A 24854-nucleotide genomic window follows, 5' to 3' on the forward strand; every position below is an offset into this window, starting at 1 on the left:
TCGTTGGGGCGTCAAGGAAGTTCCACGTTCCTCTTCACGCCACTTTATGCTGATTTTATGTTGTTTTCAACAATTTCTTTGTAGTGTTATTATCTCACTTTTTGTGTGGAGCCGTTTTTATTGTGGCACAAAGTCTTTCTTTCTTCGGTGCTTTTTTTGTGGCACTTTTTTTTAAAGTCTTTATTTGTTTTTGGCACTTTATTATGCCAAATTTCTTTTAAAGTCTTTAGTTTGTGGCGCTTTATTGTTGCACGTTAAAAAAAGGTCTTTATTTATTTCTGACACTTTCAACGCTCTTAACACTTTCAACGACTAGACTCCGCCGAGCTTATTTGACTCGGGCGCCAGTTATCGACTTGTATTGTACAAGTCTAAAAAAAAAGATTTTTTTCGTTGGTCGCAAGACCTTTATTGAATCACCAAAACATTAATACTAATACTTAATTACTTATTCTTTCTTAAATATACCCTATTTCTACCTGTGTCAGCAATTGGTGTTGGTCGGCGCATGCCGGATGTTGTTGCAAGTGTTTTATTTTGCTTATTCCTTTTTTAGGTCGATCCAGAATTTTGATCGGCGTACGCCGGATATTGCGCTGCTGATATTGACAATTTTGCTGAGCGCGCGTCTGGGCTATTTCCCAGTTCTTTGTAATTGTTGACTTAGCGCAATAGTGTTGGTGTCAACTTAGCTGGTGCTAACTTGTATGTTTGATATTCTTTTAATGTTTTTAATACCAATTTGGTCAATGTTTTCCAAGGTTAGTTCTTCCAACTCTTTTACTATGTTTAATTTCTGTAAACCGGGGTGCTCTAAGTTGTCATAAGCTCTGTGTTCCTTGTTTTCGAAAATTGTATTGTTGATTGTTAATTTATCCTGAAATATTACTAAATGTGTTCCATTTATAGTTATTTTTTCATTAAATCCATCTTGTATTATAAATTTATCATTATTTAATATTATTACGCCCTCTCTTACATTGTCGATTTTTTTATAGTTTTTAGCATAACTAATGTGTTTTTGTTGAGCAGATCTAATAAACAATTCGGTTTATCTTCTATTTGACAAAAATTAATGACTGTTTTATTATTACAATTTTTTAATAATTTAAAGTGTCCTCCTCTCTTTCCAACGGTTCTGCAGTCTAACTGTAGTATCTTGTCTTTTCGAATTACAGGCTCAATAAGAAATTTCTGATAAAAATCATTTACTATGGAATACTGTATTATGAAGTATATCGTTTCATTATTCTGCATTACCTTAAGTTTAGAATTACTTAGTATAATTGTTAAGCTAATTTTATCTCTTAAGCTTGAATTTATATCTATTAGTTCATTGTCTGTTAATAAAAGTGGGTTAACTACATCCATTTTAATCAACATTATTGAATAAATAATATTTTCTAATTCTAATACGATAATATTATTTCTATGTGAAATAAGTTCAAAAATGTTATCCTCTTTTGTTATTCCATTATCATTTTTTAGTTCATTTATTCTTTCCGTTATCTGATTGATTTTATTAGTGATTTCTGCATTTATTATTAACTGATCGTTATTGGATTCTCTTAGTGCCTCAGTTTTTATTTTTACTTCATTGAAATCATAAAAATCCGGTGTACCGGCGACAAATTTAAGTGCCGATCCTAGTAAGTTTATACTGCGTGAATACCTATGATGTAAAATCAATATATTTACTAGTCTTATTACTTGTTGCGACTCTATTTCTATTGTTTTCTGAAGTTCTGGATATGAGAAACGTTCTGCTATGTGGAGATTTTCATAGGCCATTTTTACAAAATTATTTAGCTCCGTTTTGTGTATGAGAAATTTTGTGTCATTATAAGTTGCGACTTCTCCATCCTCTATAGGTATATAGAACGACCTAGAGTAGTCTATTATCTTTGCTGAAGCGATTGTCTGCCAGAACCTGAAATTAACGAATATTTTTTTTATGAACTTTTTTTCCTCTTATTTTAACAGTTGTACCTAAATCCTCCTGAACTACTTTCTCTCCGTAAATATTTGATAACTTATTTCCTAGCCGTTTATTTACTTTAACGTAGACAATATCTCCGTTTTTATATGTTTTATATTTAGTTTTTTTATTATGAAATATTAAATCATTTGCTTGTTTTTTCCTAAGTTTTTCCTCTATATCCTTATATGATATTTCTTTCCCATAAATTATATCCATTGGCTTATAGTCTGTGACCGAATGAATTGAATTGTTATATTTAATGGTTGCTAATAAGATCATTTCCACGACATCACTTGAGTTCCCTTCGTTTTTTATGCATCTACCAATTTCTGTGAGTGTACTATGGAATCGCTCCACTTGACCATTTGACTTTCTATGGTAAGGTGGGTCCTCATATTGCTGTATATTATGGTTATTTTTAATGTAATTTTTAACACACACTATAATCTTCTTTTTAGGGAATATGTTTAATATTTCCATAATGCCTACCTTTATATAAATAATTGTGCGTGTTTTTATTTTTTTTTACTACTGCGAATTCGGAAAATTTATCGACACATGTCAAGAATGAATTCTTTGCCGTCGAGTAAATATCTACGTATATGTATGTAAAATTTCCCCTGGATAAGTTGGAATAGGAGTTTCTTCAATTTTTGGTCTGTCTGGTTTCCTATTATATTTTGAGAGTAAACAGGTCCTGCATGACCTAATGAGCTCGTTTAAAATTTTCCTAATGCTTGGGAAAAAAATAATCTTTTGTTATTTGCTCATAATTTTCTTTTGCATTTCTGTGTGCCCTGTTGTGTTCAGCAACTAAAATTTCTTCTTGATCGTCTTTGTTAGTTACATCAATCACAATTTTCTGAGTGTACACGAATTTAATACCTGAAAAGTTCTTTAATAGTATTTGTTGTATCTCTCCGAGATCAATTTCTTCACAGTAAAGTACATTAACTACATCAGGATTAATTGTTTCTTTTAGTAATTTTATAAGATCTTGTTCATCCGTAAAGTTCTCATGTCGAATGTGTTTCTGAAACAAAATTTTTGTCTTTTTACTGTTACTATCGCGTTTACTTATTATTAATTGGTTCCTAAAACTATTTAAGGGAGTTTGTTTTATTCTAATTGTATTTGTTAAAGAAATTTCGGAATGGGAACAGGACTCAGTTAGGTAATTTAAGTGTTGCCTTAACAAAGCGTCTGCTACAACATTTAAATTGCCAGGTTTATAAAAAAATGTTGGGGCAAACTCTTCTATAAAAGCTCTCCATCTTTTTATTTTTGCATTTGGATTTTTGTCTGACATTGAAAATGTGAGAGGTTGGTGATCGGTAAAAATATTGAGTCCTTTGCATCCATATATGTAATTTCTTAAATTTTTGATAGCCCACACTATAGCCAGTAATTCCTTTTCATTTACTGCATAGTTGACTTCTGTTTTAGATAGTGTTTTTGAAATGAATGTGATTGGGCGTTTATTTTGTGATAAGATCGCACCAATATTAAAATCTAGGTAGAGAAGTATTACTTCTTCAGACGTAAGAATTTCTTTTAGTTTCTCAAATGCCTTTCGTCCTTCTATATCTAATTCAACGGGTATTTTCTTCGACTGGTTTGCGCTTACATTGCCATTTACACCCCTCAGGAAGTTTGTGAGAGTTTTGCTACGTCAGCGTACCCCTTAATGAATCTTCTATAATATCCTGTCAGACCCAAAAACGCTCGGAGACTTCGAACAGTTTTCGGTTCTTCGTACTGAAGGATAGCTTTCACCTTATCGGGTGAAGTTTTAAGCCCATCCTTTGATACAACGAATCCTAAAAATTCCGTTTCTTCTCTAAAAAACTTTGATTTTTCTAAATTTACCTTCATGTTTGCATTATTTAGTAAAGTTAAAATTTCTTGCAAATGCTTTAGGTGTTCGTTTTCATTTTCCGAATATACTATTATATCGTCGACATAGACATGACATGTTTTTCCTATTTTGGATCTTAACACATCATCTATGGTTCGTTGGGAAATACTTGGCGCATTTTTGAGGCCAAATGGCATGCGACAAAATTCGTATTTTCCATTATTGATGTTAACAGCTGTTTTTTCCTATCTTTTTCGTGCAGTAGAATTTGGTGGAAACCCGCTTTGAGGTCTAGCGTAGTGGAAAACTTGGCCTTGCCTAAATTCGATAAGATAACTGAGATATCCGGTATGGGATATTTGTCATTGGCAGTTATGTTATTTAATTTCCTAAAATCTATGACCAGTCTTTTCTTTTTTTGGCCGTTGTCGTCTATACCCTTCTTGTCCACTACCCATACAGGGTTGCTATAGGGCGACTTGGAAGGTTGGATGATTCCGTTTCTTAATAATTCAATAATCTCTTTATTAATAAATTAACTTACCGCCATTGGGTAAGGATAGCTTTTACTATAAATCGACATCCGTCGATGTGCTTATAGTAGCTATTACATTTGTACTGTATGTTAATTTGATGATTGGGTCCGCAAAAACTTTCTCATTTTTACTTAATATTTCGAAAAACCTGGCCTTTACGTATGAAGGCAGGTAATGCTCTAACTCCAATTGATTCACCTCCGCGAGACTTCTAAATTTTAACGGTTCTATGCCGTTGTTAAAGGTAAATCTTTCGTTTTTTGTATCAATAATTCCAACTATTTGTTTAAGAAAATCGTATCCTATAATACCATCGAATGATTGAAGTTCGGGTAATATATAAAAGTACGAGTACTTGTGGAACACGTTTATTAGACATTTTTGATCTATGATTAATTTACTGTTTACTGTCTTTAAGATAAACGGTTTCCCAAGCTTTTTAATCCCTTTTAGAGAAATGTTACCTTCTTAATATAATTCTTGGCACTACCTGTGTCCAAGAGAAATCTAAGCAGCTTACCATTTAAGCGCTTTTCTATATATGGCAGCCGCGATTCTGACGTGATTAATGCTCTCCATTTTGTTGGGTACTTGCTGTGCACCATCGGCAGACCTATTTTTCACCTGTGTTGGGCTTTCCCCTAAACCGTTAAAAACATTTAATCTGCATCTATTGTAGTTATTTACTGCCTTGCCGTTTTGGAAAGAAGTATTACCCGGTGTTCTCCTTACAAATCGGGAAGTGCTTGGGTCAACCTCCATTGGCACAGGGGTTTGATATTTATTATTTCCCTGATTCGTTGTATTAGATGCACTTTGGTAGTAGGGTGATGGTGGGAGTTTTCGTAAGCGTTTGCGAAAGCATATCGGGCATTATTTGACACAAGTTCTTGGGCTAATGCCAGCGCACTAGATATTACATAATGGTTTATTCAACCCAGATATAAAAACACGAAGCGCGTCACTACGGTATTTGTCGTTAAGTGATGTAATTAGTTCGGAATTTCCCACGTGAGACATAATTATTTTGTTTATGATAAGAGTTAATTTTTTCTCTACCTACTCATAAAATTTGGTGACACAAATTGCAACGGCTTGATAATATCTGTGTCGTTTTACCATAACATCTTAAGTCGACTTAAGTCAAAATCGAGTAAAGGTCATATTCTAGTTCTCCTATTCATAGTCCATATTTGTGTCCAATCCGATTTAAAAAATTCCATTTTTAAAGAAAGTTACCGCCTTTTGTATTTTTCTTATCTTTATTTTTGAAAATATTACATACATTAAAAGATCTTAAGTAAACTTAAATTTTGTGAGATGCTTTATTGGTTGTTAAAGGTTTCTTCATTTAAACTTATGTCAACTGAAGCTCTATTAATATTAAAAAAATTAAAAATATGTATTCAATGAAACATCTTATGTCCTCTTACGCTAATATGTTAAACTTATATTCTTATAATTTCTTCACTTAAATGGACATAAGTTGTTTTGAAAAAACTCGAATATTCAAAGAGAGAACTTTTTACATTTTGCAAAACATCTTAAGTCTACTTAAAATGTATGCAATAATTCGCTTCGAACATAACGGCATTTTAACTCAACATAAGTTTGTTTGGATGCGTGCTCACAACGCATTATTGCGCACATAAGCGATCAGTTGAAAACAAGTCATTGTGCTAATAACTTCAAAAATGGAAAGTGATTTATTGAATAATATAAGCAATGTAAATTTCTATAGTGATGATTCCATTATTGATCCAAATTTTAATATAAGTGGATGTACTGCAGCAAGTTCCAGTTCCGAAAATAATGATGTAAGTTTTATAGTGATTGCATTTATAAAGTGATTCTAATAAAAACTTAATATTAGGAAAACTCTATAAGTGTTGCAAATAAAGTGGAAACAGAAAAATATTCAAAGAAAAATGCAAAAGATTCCAGGAATAAAGGGCAAAGTTACACCTCAAGCGCTGGTAAGGTGGTTCAGGCAAGTGCAGTGCGCAGGTTGGAACCGTGCAGAAAGAAATGCGCAGATAGAATCACTTTTGAAGAACAGCAATACGAGTACATACACACACAGTACTGGGAACTAGGCTCATACAATTTACGCAAAACATTTTTTGGTGGCTTAATTGAAGTTGAAGAAACAAAAACAGTAAAAAAGGCTAAAAATGATTTAAAACCAAGGATAAGACCTTATACAAACAATTATTTTCTGGAAGTTGGTAGTAATAAAATCGCAGTATGCAAAAAATGCTTTACATTCACATTATCCGAGACAAAACAATCTATAAAAACGGTTGTGAGTGCAAAACTTGATGGGCGTGTAATCGGCGATGGACGTGGAAAACATAAATGCGCTAAAAAACTTTCTATCGCAAAAGAGAATAAAATTTTAGATTTTATTAAAAGCTTCCCATCGTATGAATCCCATTATACTCGAAGAAACACATCAAAACGTTATTTGCCAAGTGATTTATCTGTGAATGAAATGCATCGTCTCTATTGTGAAAAATACGCTTATTCCGTTTCAATTTCAAAATTTTCGCAATTGTTTAGCACACTCAACTTGAAATTAAAAAAACCTAAAATTGACACTTGTCATAAGTGTGATTTGCTCCAATGCAAAATACAAGTTGCTAAACCCGAAGAATTGGACTCTCTACAACTAGAGCAATCTAAACAAGTAAATTTAGCAGAAAAAGCTTATGATGCTAAAAAAAATGATAAGCATAGGGCTTTAGCTGATCCTACACTTAAAGTGTTGTGTTTTGACCTACAGCAGTGTCTTCCGACACCATTATTAAGAACCTCACTTTCTTTTTACAAAAGGCCTTTGTGGACTTTTAATCTTACTATGCATGATTGTGCAAGTAATCAGGCTTCATGCTACATGTGGCATGAAGCAATAGCAAAAAGAGGGGGTAATGAAATAGCATCGTGCGTGTTTGATCATTTATTAACATTAAATACTAATGCAAAGCACGTTGTTTTACACAGTGATTCATGTCCAGGACAAAATAAAAATTCAGTCATTGCAACTATGTTTGCAATTTAAAAATAATGTAGACATTATAGATCATAAATTCTTGGTCCCTGGTCATACTCATATGGAGTGTGATAGCGACCATGCTTTGATAAAAAAAAGGAAAAAACTAACTTCAACCAAAATTCACCACCCCCGTGATTGGTACCAGTTTATCAGAACAATTGGCGTAACAAAAAAATTTGTTGTTAATGAAATGGCACAGTCGAACATATATGACTTTGCACATGCATCAAAGAATTTATTTACATGGATAAAAGTAGATAACAGTGGTGAAAAGTATAGCTGGATCGACATTAAATGGCTAAGATATACCAAAGAAACTGGACATGTTTATTTTAAAAAATCCTTAAATGAAGAAGAACTTTTTAAATTGTTAAACATATCTAAACGAGGAATAAACTGCGTGAGAAAGACAGATTTAAAAATATGCTACGACGCACCAATAAAAATTGCCACAAAAAAGAAACAAGATCTTTTAGATATGTTACCTCTTGTGGATGAAGTGTATAAGCCATTTTATATAAACTTAGCAACAGAAGAGCAGTTAGATTGTCATCCAGATCTTACAGAAGCTGATGAAACTAATGAATAATTAATGCTTTAATTTGCTTTGAAACCAGATTTTTTGTACTATGAGTTGAACTTATTAATATGATTTAAGAAACAATACATGAAGCTGTATATTTTTGTTATGAATAAATTTTTTGTTTTAAAAATAAACAAATACAAAACTCTTATATCCAATGAGTTATTTGTTTCAGTTTTAGCAAAAGCTCTTATGTCAACTTAAGTGTTATCCAACTGAAGTATTCATTTTGACAAAATATCTTAAGTCAAATTAAGATTTGATTTTTCTTAACTTTTCGTTTTTTACTTTCTTATGTACAAAACAACGAATAAAACATATTTCTTACTAAAATTTTTTTCAAAATCGGCATATAATGTCTTAAGAAATAGTTTTACTTTTTCCTTGATTAAAAATAATTCATTAAATTTCCACACAATAGATTTTAGAGGGAATCGCCAATATCTCAAAACTCAATTTTAAGACTTAAGATGTTATCGTAAAACGACACAGATATTTAGAGCTACCTCTATAGGGCGCAAATGGTTTGAGTGCGGCAAAGGCTGCTTGGCTCCACAAAACATAACGTGTCTCGTCGCCGTTAAATTCAGGCAGTGTTTTGACAATGTCTAAAGGCTCTTCGCAAGTCACACCACTAACTACGGAAATTGATTCGTATTCTTTCACTTGATTTGGTATTTCTAACTTGCTCACTCTTTCCGTTATCTCATTTATGTTTGCTTGTACCGATTGCCTAACTTTACTTGCAAAGGCATCAAATAGTTCCCTAATTTGTGCTTCGTTCATTTTGAACTTATTTCACCATTTTTTATGATAAAACGTTTAGTAATAACTATTCAATTTTGCTAACAAGCTTTTCACTGTTTTACTAATTATAATTCTTACACTAAGAGTTTCAGCACGGTGTTCTATGTCCTTTTGTAGGTGGGGTGGTGTCCTTTTTTCCAGGATTCTATGTCCTTTCGTGCTACGTTGGGCGCCAGTTGAATAAGTCCTTTGGTGCCAGTTGCGTTTGTACTTGCTATTCGCTCGACTTGGTGAACAAGCTCAAACAGTTCCAAGTGTGTTGTTGTTGGTTGAAAACTTATTAAAGTATTCTTTGAATAAAATCAAACTTGATTACTTGGCTGCTAAAGACTTACTAGCTTTATTGAGAATATAATTTTGTGGTTTAACTTAAAATTGAACTAACAGCTATCTATGTGTTAGTTCATATACCTTATTCTATGTACTTAATTCTATGAATTACAAAACATGTAGGAAACTGGATCCGCACCTGTTCATACGTTGTGGTTCCTTTTATTGTCGACTTTGTTTGTTTAGTCTATTGGCAGCTAGCATCTGATTGCGAGCGCTGCGAACTGGCGTCGGAGCATAATGACTGCAAGGTTGATGGGAGTCATCCAAAACTGCTGATGTTGCATGTTCCCTGCGTAGTGATGTGATGTTTAGAGTGGAAGTCATGGCGTGGGAGTCATGTGTTAATTTACATACATATGTATGTACGTATGTATATGTGAAGCAGTGCGCGCACATTATATTACTGATAAACGATAATATTACGATTCGAATTTGAATTCTACTTACCAATCAGTGGCCTATTTCCCCTAAGGCCCAGTGGTCTCGGGCCTAGGGCGGCCAGATATTAAGGGCGGCAAATCGTGCAAAAAATAAATCACTGATATCAACAAGATTAACAAGAAATAACTCAAATGCAAAGTATTTTAACCGTATGCTTATATAATCTTCCTAAATCATTATTTTTGCGTATCAGAGTATAAATAATTTCGTACATCGTACATACAATATAAAGTATCTAGGAAGAATAGGTACTTAGGTACCTAACCTGTTGTTATTACGCGCGTACCAGTCAAGCTCGTACGGACGCGCGGTGTCTTCAAGTGAAAATACTTTGATCAATGTGGCAAGTATATCAAAAGAACAAGCCGAAGATATCCCACACGTACCAGGAGTGGCAGTAGTAGGAATGCAGCGCAATCCTCCGGACCAGGAGCTCTACGAAATCGACAACGATCCAGCTAAATGGACAATCGACGAGTTCACGCTTGATCACATTTGTAAGAACGGAGCCAATCAAAACATCCAAAAGGATTTTTCCAAGAGTGAGCGCATTTACAAAGATAAAGCGCGGCAATTCTCGAGACATTTATTCGAACGTCAGCTTCTAAATGGTGAAAAAGTTCCGCGAAAGTGGCTAATTTATCCCAAAAGTACTGGATGTGTTTTTTGTGGTCCTTGTTTGCTTTTTATCGGCGGGGAGAGTCAGTTCGACGAATTCATATCATCGAGTGTCAACTCGTGAGAATTCGCCTACTCACAAATTATCTCTTCTGCATATAAAAGAACGAAGCAACGTGTTAGGTCGCATTGACCGCGCATTAACAATGCAATTAGATGAAGAAATAAATTACTGGAAAAACATTCTGAAAAGAGTAGTTGCATGCGTAAAAGCACTTGCATCACGTGGTTTGCCTTTCAGAGGACACGACGAAAAATTTGGATCAATGGAAATTATTTAATGTCCTTAGAGCTTATCTCCGAGTTCGATCCGTTCTTAGCTAAACACATTAGACGTTATGGAAATCCTGGCTCAGGATTTACGAGTTATCTTTCTTCAACAACATGAGTTCATTCGACTTATAGGAAACAAAGTTTTGGAAACAATTGTAATGGAAATATTAACAGCAAAATATTTTTCTCTAATCATTCACTCGATACCGGATATATCTCACGTAGACCAGCTCACTTATGTTATCAGATATGTCCTGCCTAATTGATCACCTGTAGAACGGTTTCTCAAGTTTATTTCAAACACAGGCCACAAATCACAACAAATGACAGATGCTGTTACTTCAACTTTAACTGATTTGGGAGTTGACATTTCAAACTGCCGCGGGCAATCATATGACAACGCAGCTAACATGTCAGGCAATTATAATGGCCTGCAAGCTAAAATAAAGGAAATTTCACCCCTTGCCGACTATGCTCCCTGTTCAGCACACTCGCTGAATTTACTAGGTGTATGTGCAGCTGAAAGCAGCCAAGAGGCTTGTTCGTTCTTCTCTCTACTCCAAGAGTTATACAATTTCTTTGCAGCGACAACCCAGCGTTGAGAACTCCTTCAAACCCATTTCACCGTCAAAAGTCTATCAACGACTCGTTGGTCTGCTCGTGCAGACGCATGCAAAAGTTTACGCGAATCCTGGAATGAAATCCATAAAGCGCTAGTCACCATCGAAAATGACAAACAACAGAAGAGAATCGTTATATGCGAAGCAAGAGGTATTCGATTGAAACTGGAACGTTTTGAAACGGCCCTCATGGCTGTTTTTTGGGGATGTTTACTAGATAGCATTAACGCCACCAGTAAAAAACTTCAGAGTGTGGATGTACGAGACGTTAATACATTTTGTTGGCGAAACAAGAGAGAATTTCGATGATTTCGAAAAAAAGCGAAAAAACTGTCCTTCGTACAGGAATACGAAAACGATTTTCGACGTAATCGAAAGCGTAAGCTGCTTCCTGGCGAGACAAATATAGGTGAAGAGATGCAACAAAAAAATGGCCGTGAAAATTTTAGAATAAATACTTTTTCAGTAGTAATTGATACATTGTCAGAAGAACTGAAAAGACGTTGGGACGCTTATAAATTACTTTACAATAAATTTTAATTTATTACGAGTACCAACCTGACGAATCTCAACATCTCAGAAGTCTAAGATAAGGCCAACGCATTGCAAATGATTTATTCTACTGACTTAGAAGACGATTTTACAGAAGAATGTCTTCATTTTCGTTCTCACTACAGCATAAAAAATGAGCAGCGAAAGAGTGCAGTCAGTTTGTTCAAATGGTTACGAACCGAAGGTATTCAAACCATTTACCCAAACGTGGATATTGCTCTTCGTATGTGTGTGTGTACACCTGCGAGTAACTGTACTGGAGAAAGATCGTTTTCTTGTTTGCGGAGAATGAAAAACTACATATGTATATACGCACAACAATGACGGAGCAGAGGTTTAACGATCTTGTTTTTCTTAACATAGAAGCTGATTTTTTAAGCAAATTGGATTGCGAAGATTTGATTAATGGAAATGAAATCTCGGAAAATATTATAAACTAGCTTTATCCGCTAGCTTTTAGTTAAACAATTTTCTGAATTAATTAAAAGTGGGAATAAAGCAAATTCATGAATTATGTCTTTAGTCTATAATGATGGGTGCTGAGAAAGGGGCGGCACATGGCTTGGAGCCTAGAGCGGCTAGGACTGTAAATCCGCCACTGTTACCAATAGTATGTAGATGCGTATGAAAATTAAAATGAAATGTAATAATGTTATTGTAATATATTAGGTTTTTTAAAATATTATGATAATATATCATACATATATACATATATAGCATATCTACATACAAACATACATACATATTTGTGAATTCATAATAAATATATTATCAGAGATAAAATATATTTAATGACACATTAATTACAAATATTGAAAATAGCATAATTTAATTAGAATGTGACAAGTTTTGCATGTATTCATAAAAATTCGCAAAATGATAATCGTATCAATTAATATGATTGCATGTAAACGTACAAAATTATATGCAAAAAGCCAACATACGTCTCACAGTGTTGCGAAACCGGAATTTTTTGGAAATCATATTGCTTAAACTGTAATTTTAATTGTATCGATGAGAAACTTCTACAAATTGGTCAGAATGAAATCCCAAACAGAATGAGTGAAAAAAAAATTTACACCGAAAAAAATTGCTGGGTCAAATTTTCAACAAAAGGCAAAAAAAAAAGTTGTTCGAAAAATTTACAAAAAAATTTATTTTAATTCTTCTTTTATTTCTGATAAATACCCTATGATTAGTTTTTTAAATAAAGTATAGGGTGGTCCGAACAAGAATTATAAACGTCAAATTTTCATGATTTTTCGATATTTGTTGAAAAACTCTGAAATTTTATATAAAACCAAAATCTATTTCATTTCTTATTTGAAAGGTGGCAGTAAAAGCTTTAATTTGATACCGGTTTGAAGTCAATAGCTTCAGTTTTAAGAGAGTTATGCTGATTTTTGTGGAGTGCTATAATAGATGTAGAATAAAAACAAATTTGAAGATACTATTTTATAACACAGGCATATTTTATTGCATTCCATAGAAAAATTACAAATTATCAGTCATCTACCAATAAGTTCATTGCTTCCTCTGATAATTTCAGGTGCTTCCTCTCCTTCAGTATTCTTCTAACGGGTGATTTTTTTGAGGTTAGGATTTTCATGCATTAGTATTTGACAGATCACGTGGGATTTCAGACATGGTGTCAAAGAGAAAGATGCTCAGTATGCTTTGACATTTCATCATGAATAGACTTACTAACGAGCAACGCTTGCAAATCATTGAATTTTATTACCAAAATCAATGTTCGGTTCGAAATGTGTTTCGCGCTTTAATTTTGTTCAGCGATGAGGCTCATTTCTGGTTGAATGGCTACGTAAATAAGCAAAATTGCCGCATTTGGGGTGAAGAGCAACCAGAAGCCGTTCAAGAACTGCCCATGCATCCCGAAAAATGCACTGTTTGGTGTGGTTTGTACGCTGGTGGAATCATTGGACCGTATTTTTTCAAAGATGCTGTTGGACGCAACGTTACGGTGAATGGCGATCGCTATCGTTCGATGCTAACAAACTTTTTGTTGCCAAAAATGGAAGAACTGAACTTGGTTGACATGTGGTTTCAACAAGATGGCGCTACATGCCACACAGCTCGCGATTCTATGGCCATTTTGAGGGAAAACTTCGGACAACAATTCATCTCAAGAAATGGACCCGTAAGTTGGCCACCAAGATCATGCGATTTAACGCCTTTAGACTATTTTTTGTGGGGCTACGTCAAGTCTAAAGTCTACAGAAATAAGCCAGCAACTATTCCAGCTTTGGAAGACAACATTTCCGAAGAAATTCGGGCTATTCCGGCCGAAATGCTCGAAAAAGTTGCCCAAAATTGGACTTTCCGAATGGACCACCTAAGACGCAGCCGCGGTCAACATTTAAATGAAATTATCTTCAAAAAGTAAATGTCATGAACCAATCTAACGTTTCAAATAAAGAACCGATGAGATTTTGCAAATTTTATGCGTTTTTTTTTTTTTTAAAGTTATCAAGCTCTTAAAAAATCACCCTTTACTTCTGATTGCGGGGTCAGAATTGGCGAGCGGATAATGTAATATGTCTTCACAATTGTCTTTTCTTAATGTTTTCCTCGCATGGTAAAGCCTTGTGTTTCTGAAGTCCTTGTTTCCTGCTTCCAAAGCTTCTCCTGATAGTTGCCCAATAGTAAAACAACAGAGAGAGAGAGAAAGGTACCACCACAAGCTAAAAGAAAACACTATATAAAGACGGACACACATGCGGACTAAGTAGTGACAGAAAAGAAAAGATGGCGATTAGCCGAAACCGGTCTGAAAATAATAAAAAATTTACGTGGGATGACGGAAAGTCACCCGAAAACCAATATGATTAAATTATTCAATAAGTGAATCCGAGAATTTCCGTTCTATTTCTATGGAATAAATACTGAGAGTGATATACTAAAATCGCTATAACTTCCAGGAGGGCAGGTATGGGCAGCTGATTTTTTCACAGTTTGTTGAAAACAAATTATGTAACATTTCTGTAGTGGTTTGGAACTGGGACTCTCTGGGACTTTTTAGATATTGCTTACCTAACCCATATTTAAAGGAAAAAGTCGGGTTTCCGCTCTAAAAAAGGTGCATATGAAAATGTCTCAAACAACATTCCTTTGTTTTACAGAAGATACTTGTCCGAAGGCAGATTTTTTTTCCGAATCAAAATATCTGTCACCAAAATCAAATGAGGTCATTTTGAATACAGCCCTGAAATCCCCTCTTTTCGTGAAAATTTTGTATATTTGACTTCCAAAATCAATTAAAAATCAACGGGCCAACATAAAAATAAGCTTTATGTGCTTTTTGTTTACTTGGAATGTTTGTGACAAAATTGCATCATTAAAAACACTCGAAAAAATAATCGGAGAAAAGTTACTTTTCCACTAGCCGCAACACAGTGCGTCTGTAATAGCAATGTATATTTCTGAGCATAATTTTCATTGAGTGCTTAGCTCCGCTCACGCGGCACTACTAAAAATTTCTCCTTCTGAGCTTGATGTGGTGAAACACGCTCATCGCATTTTGTTAGCCAAAAATATTTTTTCGTTCTCCGCGCCGCACAGTGGTGCCGCTTCATACAAGCCGCGGCAAAAAATAGAAGGAATCGAGGTAGGGCTTTGAAATTTGGCACATCTCTCATATTGCTAAATTAGATGAAAAAAAAAATTGTTAAAATCCGCCCACAACCACGCTCACCTCCCATATAACACAAAAATCAAAAATTATCCTACAGTAACAAAATTTTCTACAGTGTAATATTTTGTAAATATAAGCTGGTCCAGAAAAAATAAAGTAAATCCGCCCACAATTACGCCCATCTCCCATATAACATAACCAATAAAAATTCAAAAATGATCATATATTATTAATTATTTACTCAACAAGTAATTTTTTAACATCATCGTCCAATTCTAAAGTTTATTTTTGGGATTTGTTCTGTTTTTCACCCGTTTGCACTTCTCTCGGTATCACATACGACACATACGAACGCCAAACCCTTTGAGGGTTTTACTATACTGACCTAGTACCATCACCCTGACTTGGAATTTCTCACCCCCCAGATTAGCTGTTGTACTGTGTAATTAGTTCAAATAATATAATGCATCTAAACTAGTATTTTATTGTTGTTGTATAACGAGAGACAACTCCAAAAAATAACAACAAAGCAACAAACCGAACAATCAAACAAACAAACAAAACAACGAAAAAAAAAATGAAAATGCAACAGACATGGTTATAGCTATCTTTGATCCTTATCCGCACGTATCCGCAGTTAATTTTTTCGTTATCAAATCCCTTAAAGTGTACATAAAATATTAGGACTAACTAGATTATGTAGGTACATGTAGCTAATAGTCAAAACTATAATTTTTATGTAAAAGTGTTTAAAAAATGTTTTTATTTTAAAACTTTGTCAAAATTGACATGAATTAGGCCTATGAAATGAAAATAATTATTTTATAATATATTATAATATATATTAGGATGGACTTTGAAGTCACTTCTTATTGCATAAAACGTCGAAACCCCATACGTCTGTTCTCATATTTTCAAGAGATTTTTTTTTTTATTTGACTTTAAAAATACGTTGTTATGTCAGTGAAATGGCAATTCGCAAATACGTGATAAATTAAACTATATTCATTGTCTAGAAACACTACTGGAATGAAATTTTGTTAAAATTAGATAGTTAAAAATTACATATTTTTGCCGCCTATTACCTACCGTGCGCCGTGGACCTTCTCCATGATATACGTTCTCTGTATGTAGTAGCGTGTGAGACGTGGCCATGCGATGCCATGCGCAAGCGAATGTGCGCATTTCCTCTCCCCGCACTGAGCACTCAGCTCTCGCATACCTATAGTGTATATAGTGTTCTTTTTCGTTCGTTCGAGTGAGTAATTTTCGTTATATTTACATAAATAATATTCTAATAATTGAAAACCAAAAAAAAAAGCCATGGCAGTGATTATTTAGAAAGTGAAAGTATGCAGCCAACAAAGAAAGCAAAATTCGACGACGACAATCAAGTGATCAGTAAGTAAATTATATTTTTGATGTGAAACATCTATAGGCGCGGGTAAACATGATTGCCGCCGAGGCGATCCAGGCCGTGGTTACGATCACAACACTTCTCCAACGTAAATATGTATGTTTTTGTATGAGCTTGCATACATATCGACACAGTTTTTTGCAAGCCGCGTAAAAATATACATATACTCGTATATATGCTACATATAGACTACGTATCGCCCATATATTCCATAATAATAATAATATAGCGTGGTGATCGTAACCACGACCTGTATCGCCCCGGCGACAATCATATCATATGGCTATATGCCATTAATATCGTTCCTCCAAGAAGAATTTCAGTTGGAAATAAACAACAATTCGAGAGAATGTACTACAAGATACTGTATTTATTAGATATCTTGATAATGTGATGTCTAATACTTTTGTAACATACTTCGGTTATCATCGACCAATTGTCACAGTAATACCATCAGAGGCAACTTCGAATGTAACTATTACGGAAGTCACTGATGAAAATAATTGAGCTGACGTGATTTTAAACAAATATTTGGATAAAATTTTGTATATAAAGAAAATAAATGTTTATTGAATAAACCATCTGTCATCATTTTCTGAAAAAAATTCATAATATTGTATTCTTTCATTGTGTGCCATATTTTGTTCCTGCCATAATCTGTACTTTTTAACCTATTACTTGTATAAAATAATTTCGATGTTTCACATCTGCGAGCTGTCAACTGACAGCTTACTTTTTTTATGTTATAATTTTGATATATATTTGTGCCTCTGCTTACTTCATTTATGCAATCTTGCTTATTGTTTTGTTAAACATAAAAGGTATGCCAGGAAAAATTGCAAGATGATACTTTATTGTTTTTTGTTTTTTAATAAGTGTTTGAATATACGAAGGTAAGCTAGTACATAGGCAATAAAGTAATATTATTTATTAACATACATATATTGATATGTGTATAAGTTATACCAAACTGTCTTCGATTTTTCCCGCAAAATAAACTCGAAACTGGGACAATTCGGTAACCATTTCTTCGCTGTTAAAACGGATTTCGAAATACGGATTTTATATTAGCATATAAAAAGTATTTTTAACATCCATACATATGTATGTGCATGCAACCGATTTAAAGAAATGAAATACATACGCTCACTCTATTAATGCGAAGCATCTAAAAGCGCGGGTAAACATGATTGTCGCCGTGGCAATACAGACCGTGGTTACGATCACCACGCTATATTAGTTTGTTTGTTTTGGAATCTTTGAACCGCTTCGATGTAACGGGTGATTTTTTTGAGGTTAGGATTTTCATGCATTAGTATTTGACAGATCACGTGGGATTTCAGACATGGTGTCAAAAAGAAAGATGCTCAGTATGCTTTGACATTTCATCATGAATAGACTTACTAACGAGCAACGCTTGCAAATCATTGAATTTTGGGCCCTAGAAAAGTTGGCAGAAAATCCGCTTTTTTATCGACAAATTTTGTTCAGCGATGAGGCTCATTTCTGGTTGAATGGCTACGTAAATAAGCAAAATTGCCGCATTTGGGGTGAAGAGCAACCAGAAGCCGTTCAAGAACTGCCCATGCATCCCGAAAAATGCACTGTTTGGTGTGGTTTGTACGCTGGTGGAATCATTGGACCGTATTTTTTCAAAGATGCTGTTGGACGCAACGTTACGGTGAATGGCGATCGCTATCGTTCGATGCTAACAAACTTTTTGTTGCCAAAAATGGAAGAACTGAACTTGGTTGACATGTGGTTTCAACAAGATGGCGCTACATGCCACACAGCTCGCGATTCTATGGCCATTTTGAGGGAAAACTTCGGACAACAATTCATCTCAAGAAATGGACCCGTAAGTTGGCCACCAAGATCATGCGATTTAACGCCTTTAGACTATTTTTTGTGGGGCTACGTCAAGTCTAAAGTCTACAGAAATAAGCCAGCAACTATTCCAGCTTTGGAAGACAACATTTCCGAAGAAATTCGGGCTATTCCGGCCGAAATGCTCGAAAAAGTTGCCCAAAATTGGACTTTCCGAATGGACCACCTAAGACGCAGCCGCGGTCAACATTTAAATGAAATTATCTTCAAAAAGTAAATGTCATGAACCAATCTAACGTTTCAAATAAAGAACCGATGAAATTTTGCAAATTTTATGCGTTTTTTTTTTTTAAAAAGTTATCAAGCTCTTAAAAAATCACCCTATATAACGGGGCAGCGCATCCCCATAGTTGAATTCCATATGTCCAAATAGGTTTCAAAGTTTGGTTGTAGACTAGGAGTTTATTTGATGTTGTTAAGGGTGATTTCTTGCCGATTAACCAGTTTATTTTGTGGTATTTTAGTTTTAGTTCTGAAACTTTTTTTCTATATGCTCCTTCCAATTCAACTTTGCATCCAACGTCATACCAAGATCTTTCACCGAGGTGGAATACGGGATTACTTCGTTTCCAATATGTAAGGGGATGTATGTAGCACTTTTGTTAGTGAAGTTTACATGAATAGACTTCAACTCGTTTAAAGTACGATTTGCTTTAGTGAAGATTGCATTCTGTGCGATGACTCAACTACATTTTTGCCAGTCGTAATGATGCAGGTATCATCTGCAAATGTGGCGATTGCGCAGTTTGGCGGCGTAGGCATGTCGCTAGTAAACAAAATATATAAGATTGGTCCCAGGACACTGCCTGTTTTTATCGGCTGTACATGCTTGACCCTGCTTGATTCTGAAGTAGCGGTTGCTCAGGTAAGAGTCAACTAGTTCGGTTAGATACTGAGAAAAGTGAAGTTTTAATTTATGAAGTAAGCCATGGTGCCATACTCTATCGAACGCCTGCGATACGTCAAGAAAAACAGCTGTGCAATTGTGCTTTTTTTCCATAGCATCTTCAATTATGCTCGTTATTCGATGAACTTGATCGATTGTGGAATGTTGAGATCTAAATCCAAATTGATGAATGGGTATAAGTTCCTTTTCTTCAATTACGTTCTGAAGTCTTCTTATGATTACAGCTTCAAGTAGTTTGGATAAAATAGGCAACAGTGAAATTGGACGATATGACGAGGCTTCATGTGCACTTTTGCCAGGTTTTTGTACCATAATAATTTCAGATACTTTCCATGACAGTGGGACTTATCTGAGATTTAAGCAAGCGTTTATTATCACGTAAGCTTTGCTATTGCTTTTCGCGTAATGTTTTTTAGTATATCAGCAGTAACCAAGTCGAAGCCGGGAGCCTTTTTTGGTTTAAATCTACTTTTAATAATATTTTCAACTTCTTTATTTGTTGTTGCTTGGATTTCACCCACGTATTGCGATTCTTCCAGCTGCGGTAGAGTACCATTGAACGCAAAAGGACTAAATGTTTTAGTTAGCTTCTCTGAGAAAACTTTCGCTATTTCTTCGTCGCTTCTGGCCCAGGATTCGTTTGGCCTTCTGACGGGTGTATTCGACAATATCGGTTTCCTATCATTTTTTATAGCTTTCCAAAGCGAATAATCCGTATGTTTGTTTGGCGTTAATTTTTCAATATAATTATAAATATTTTGATTTGTAAATAACTTTATTTTGGTGCTGAGAATCTTAGTTAAATTAATTATTTCTGTTTTATACCGAAGAAATCGCGTGATTTGCCATTTTTTACGTAGTTTTCTCTTTTTCTTTCTGAGTTCCAAAATATTGGAAGGATATTAAGTATAAAAGTTTTTTGTTTAGGAACAGGACTACTTTTCCAAGCCGATTCTTGAATAGTTTTCGTAAATGTATGAACTTCATCTTCTAATATATCTTTAGTGGTTATATTTACTTTACAATCAATATTTTTGTCGAGCATAACTTTGAAATACTCCCAGTCCGTATGTCTATTAGAGAGATAAGGTGGTATGTCGATTTCTTGTGGATGGCCATTTAATATTAGATATACTGGCGAGTGGTCCGAATTTAAGTCCAAGCCATTTTCCTTGGTAATGAATTTCTTAGATATTTGTCGAGTGATGAAAAAGTCGATCAGGTCAGGTAGTTTTCGTGTGTCGGAAGGCCAGTAAGTCGGCTTGCCAGTAGACATAAAGTCGCATCCAGTAGCCATAGCAGCTTTAAATAGCTCTCTTCCCTTCGGTGTCGTAACTCTTGAACCCCATTGGGAGTGCTTTGCGTTAAAGTCACCACCCATGATGAATTTCCCATGGTGTTTTAGTATAAGTTCCTTGTACAAGTCCATTTTGATATTGTGTCTAGGTGGGCTATATATCGCGATAATACTTATTCTTCCGAAACTAGATTCGACCGATATGGTCGTGGTTTGGAATTCTGAGACACTTATATTAATTTCTTCGTAGTTGGGAATATTGTCTCTGACAATTATGGCACTCCCCCCTCTCGCATTGTTATTTGGGTGGTTTGAGCAATATGTCTTGTAGTTTTTGAATTTAACGAATGTTTCATTAGTAAAATGGGTTTCTGATATAAGACAAATATCAATTGTTTCTATATGGAGTAATGCCTCTAATTCTTTTCTGCGTTTGAACAAGCCATTTGCATTCCAGGTCATAATTTTTATCGGTTTCATTTTTGCGCTTTACTTACACTTTGCTGTCGCTCTTTTAGTTAGACGTTCGTGGGTAAGTTTACCTTGCTCTTCTAGCTTATTAAGCTTGTCGAGAATTATCGAGAAATTATAGGTAATATCACTAATGGAATTCGAATTTGTAGACGTATGTTGTTGAATTTGACCTTTGGTTATGCTGGCAAATGAGGGTTTTCCAGATTGCTGACTTACATTAGTAACTTCCTTCTGAGGAGCAGTAGAAGCGGTTGAACTTAAGTGTTTTAATTGTTGATGCTCTTTATTTTTCTCGGTCGCGTTTTTAATTTTTTGAAGTTCTTTTGCCACTTCACATCCCCTATAGTTCGCAGGGTGATTTTGATTGCAGTTGCAACATTTTGGCGGTAGTTCGGCAGGTTTTGTGCAACTAAGAGTTGTATAATTTCCGGCGCACTTCACACACCTTGGTGGTTTACAACAGTAATTTCTGGTGTGACCGAATGCCTGACAGGACTTACACTGCGGTACCAGATTCGATGGCTTAATGGGTTCGAGTTTGACGACAGAGTTTAAAATATGTTTGATTTAATAAATTTTCTTTATGTTCTCTGTGGATTCGAAGCATACGATAAACATATTTAATGGATTTTTTGTTTTGTATTGAAGTTTATTTATGACTTTTGTAACTTTAAATCCCTGCCTTTGAAGATCTGAGACAATGCTTTCCGGCTCACATGAGTGATGAAGGTCTTTAACCATTACGCGTATATCCCGCGATTGCTTGTCCTCGTACGAGTACCAGGAAATTTGCGATTTATTTAATTTACTTGTAAGTATTCTATAATCTGAACTGTCAGAAAGGCTTATTTTACATGAACTTTGGCCAATGAGCTTAAGTGTGTAAGAATTTTTAACTTCTGCGTTTATCAAAGAACGCATTAAGGGTTGATTAAAATTTTCTGATATTATGATTGGCGGAGGGCGATGACTTACTTTTATATCTTTTTCATCTTTTGTTGTATTATCCGGACTCGGAGACTTCAGCGTTACTTCCGGTGAAGAATTCGCTTTGCGTTTCTTAGTCTCCCTATTTTTTTTCTTTTTTAATAACCAATTTGTTTCATTTTCAAGCTCTTCTTCGTCTGTTTCGGCTACAAAAGTCGATTTTGGTGAAGAAGAAGGCGTTTCATTGGTATATTTGAGTAGCGATTTCCTTAAATTTTCATTTTGGATTTTAAGTGTCGCATTTTCAGTTTTTAGCTCATTGTTCAATGCTTCTATTTTTTTGATACGTTCGAGCAACATACCTAATTGGTTACGTGGTGATCCCCCACCAGGAGGCGGGGTTTGTATGTCCATTACGATCTAATGGAAATGCGGTTACGTTACGTGATATAAACTGCCTTATCCACTGCTTTGCCGACTGTGCAGATAATGCAGTGTCCCTGGCCACCTACAACTCTGCGTAGACAGCTGGTTTGCCGTGTGACAGGAACAGCTGATAACTACTTCAGATGTGCGAAGGAGAATCGTAGCGCGGGAACTGATTGAGTGCTTTTTATTTTGTTATTATTATTTTGTATTGTTTTAAATTTTTATGATTTTGTGTTAAATTATTTATGGTTTCCAAACTTTAATGCAGATAGTTAATGTACCCCGTGATGTCAACGATGTCGAGGACCTCAGGCGAATCTGTCTGCAAAATTAAGGTAATTTAAGGAGCACACCCAACTGTTGACCGTACACTTTTGACTTGTTGAAAAAAAAGAAGAAGAGAAGTGAAAATATATAAAACGGTTTTTTGGCATATTCCTTTTTGTTAATTGATCGCTTGCACATTGTTTTTGTAAAATGGAATACAGAGAATAGAAAAAAGTGAAAATCCCGTTAGATTTGATGTGTTTGGTGCTTTTTTTTTGATATTTTTGCGAAAATCCACCACTTTTCGGCTGTTCACTGAAATAGCAGTTTTTAATTTTTCTCAACGAAAAGTCCCGATAAAAATTTTAAATTTGTGCTTAGTGAGTAAAATTAAGTTTATTATTGTAATTTAAATGACAATAGACTATAACAATGAAAAAATTTAAATTTTAGTGGTTACAGGACCCCACTGCTCCAAGGAAGATAGGCTTTTGATTGTTGAGCTTTGAGAGGATAGGAAAACATACAAAGAAATACAAAGCCGTTTAAAAAGTTTTGCCAAGATGGTATACAATGCCATAAATTATGAACTGAAGCCCGAAAAACGTGATACCCTACGCAAAACTACAAATTTGGAGAACCCTCGCATAATGAGCTTCAACAAAAACAATCCTTTTGCATCTTCAAGGAAAATAAAAGCGGAGCTGAAGTTGGGGATCAGCGTCGTAACCATTCGACGATACTGATGAATGAAAATTTGAATGCGTGATAGGGGCCTTTACTTAGTCAAAGATATATCAAAGTCCGATTTGAGTTTTCCAAAAGCCATTTGAACTGGCCAATATTAAAATGGCGCAATATCCTTTGGACAGATGAGTCCAAAATGGTCTTGTTTTGTGGAGGAAGCTCTAGACAGTATGTCCGATAACGATCCGAAACAGACCAGAACATTGGCTAAAAATTGGCTTAGTCAAGAAAAAATCGTGTTGATGCCATGGCCAGTTCAATCCCCGGATATCAACCCCATCAAAAACTTATGAGGACATGTCAAACGCTTTGTTTCACAACAATCCCCGTCTTCTAAGCCGCAGCTTTGGCATGTTGTTCAAGAGGCATGGGCTCAGATTCCTCTTAAGCGTTCTCAGGACTTGGTTGACTCCATACCTCGTAGGTGCGAGGCTGTAATTGCCAATAAAAGATACACAACAATGTATTAGGACAATACTAAAATATTATTTAGTATAATAAAAGTAATTAATGAGTTATGTTGATTTTTTTAATATTTTTCGTTAGCACTGCTATTTCACTGAACAGCACAAATTAGCGCTTTTATTTTATTATTCATTCATACTTAAAAAATATAGAATAAATTAGCAAAAAATGAGTTTTAGGTCATGTAAAAATAAATAATTTATCACTTCTAAAACATTTTTTATCTCATATTGGTCTTTATAATAGAATTTGTCCATTTAGAACATATAAGTCATCTGCACTGCTATTTCAATGAACACAGCTGTATGTATATTTTTACGCGGCTTGCAAAAATCTGTGTCGATATGTATGCAAGCTCATACATAAACATACATATTTACGCTGGTTTGTTGGAGAAGCTGTTACAGCGGCAAGGGAAGCAGTGGCAATTGGCGATCGTTCGTTTGTGATTTCGGCACAGCTCGGATTTTCTACCAACAACACAATGTTGTGACGCTTTGTCGTCGCGTCAGTTCTTCGACACATTGACGCCCGGAACATATATAGCGCGACAGACAGCAAGCGACATCTGTCAAATATTAAAATGCACACGTCCTTAAGGACACAGTTATTGAGGCAGCTGCATATCTAGCTTTTATACCGCGTCCTCCACTCCTGCAGAATAATTA

At 34.9% G+C, this 24854-nt stretch overlaps 2 protein-coding genes across 19 annotated transcripts in view; both read left to right on the forward strand.

Moving 5' to 3' along the window:
• Positions 1-24854, forward strand: part of LOC105224078 (voltage-dependent L-type calcium channel subunit beta-2) — a 995088-nt gene that overhangs the window by 172635 nt on the left and 797599 nt on the right. Inside the window, exon 1 of one of the 18 annotated variants that reach the window (XM_049462507.1) lies at positions 14235-14267. The exons of the other annotated variants lie outside the window; for them this stretch is intronic. The gene's annotated coding sequence lies outside the window, so the exon portion shown is untranslated. Of the gene's footprint in view, positions 1-14234; positions 14268-24854 lie in introns of those variants that run through there. 18 annotated transcript variants of the gene reach the window in all.
• Positions 1-24854, forward strand: part of LOC125780351 (uncharacterized) — a 296278-nt gene that overhangs the window by 9902 nt on the left and 261522 nt on the right. The gene's annotated exons all lie outside the window — the stretch shown is intronic.

Source organism: Bactrocera dorsalis, chromosome 1 (assembly GCF_023373825.1).
Source record: "Bactrocera dorsalis isolate Fly_Bdor chromosome 1, ASM2337382v1, whole genome shotgun sequence".
Taxonomy (NCBI): domain Eukaryota; kingdom Metazoa; phylum Arthropoda; class Insecta; order Diptera; family Tephritidae; genus Bactrocera; species Bactrocera dorsalis.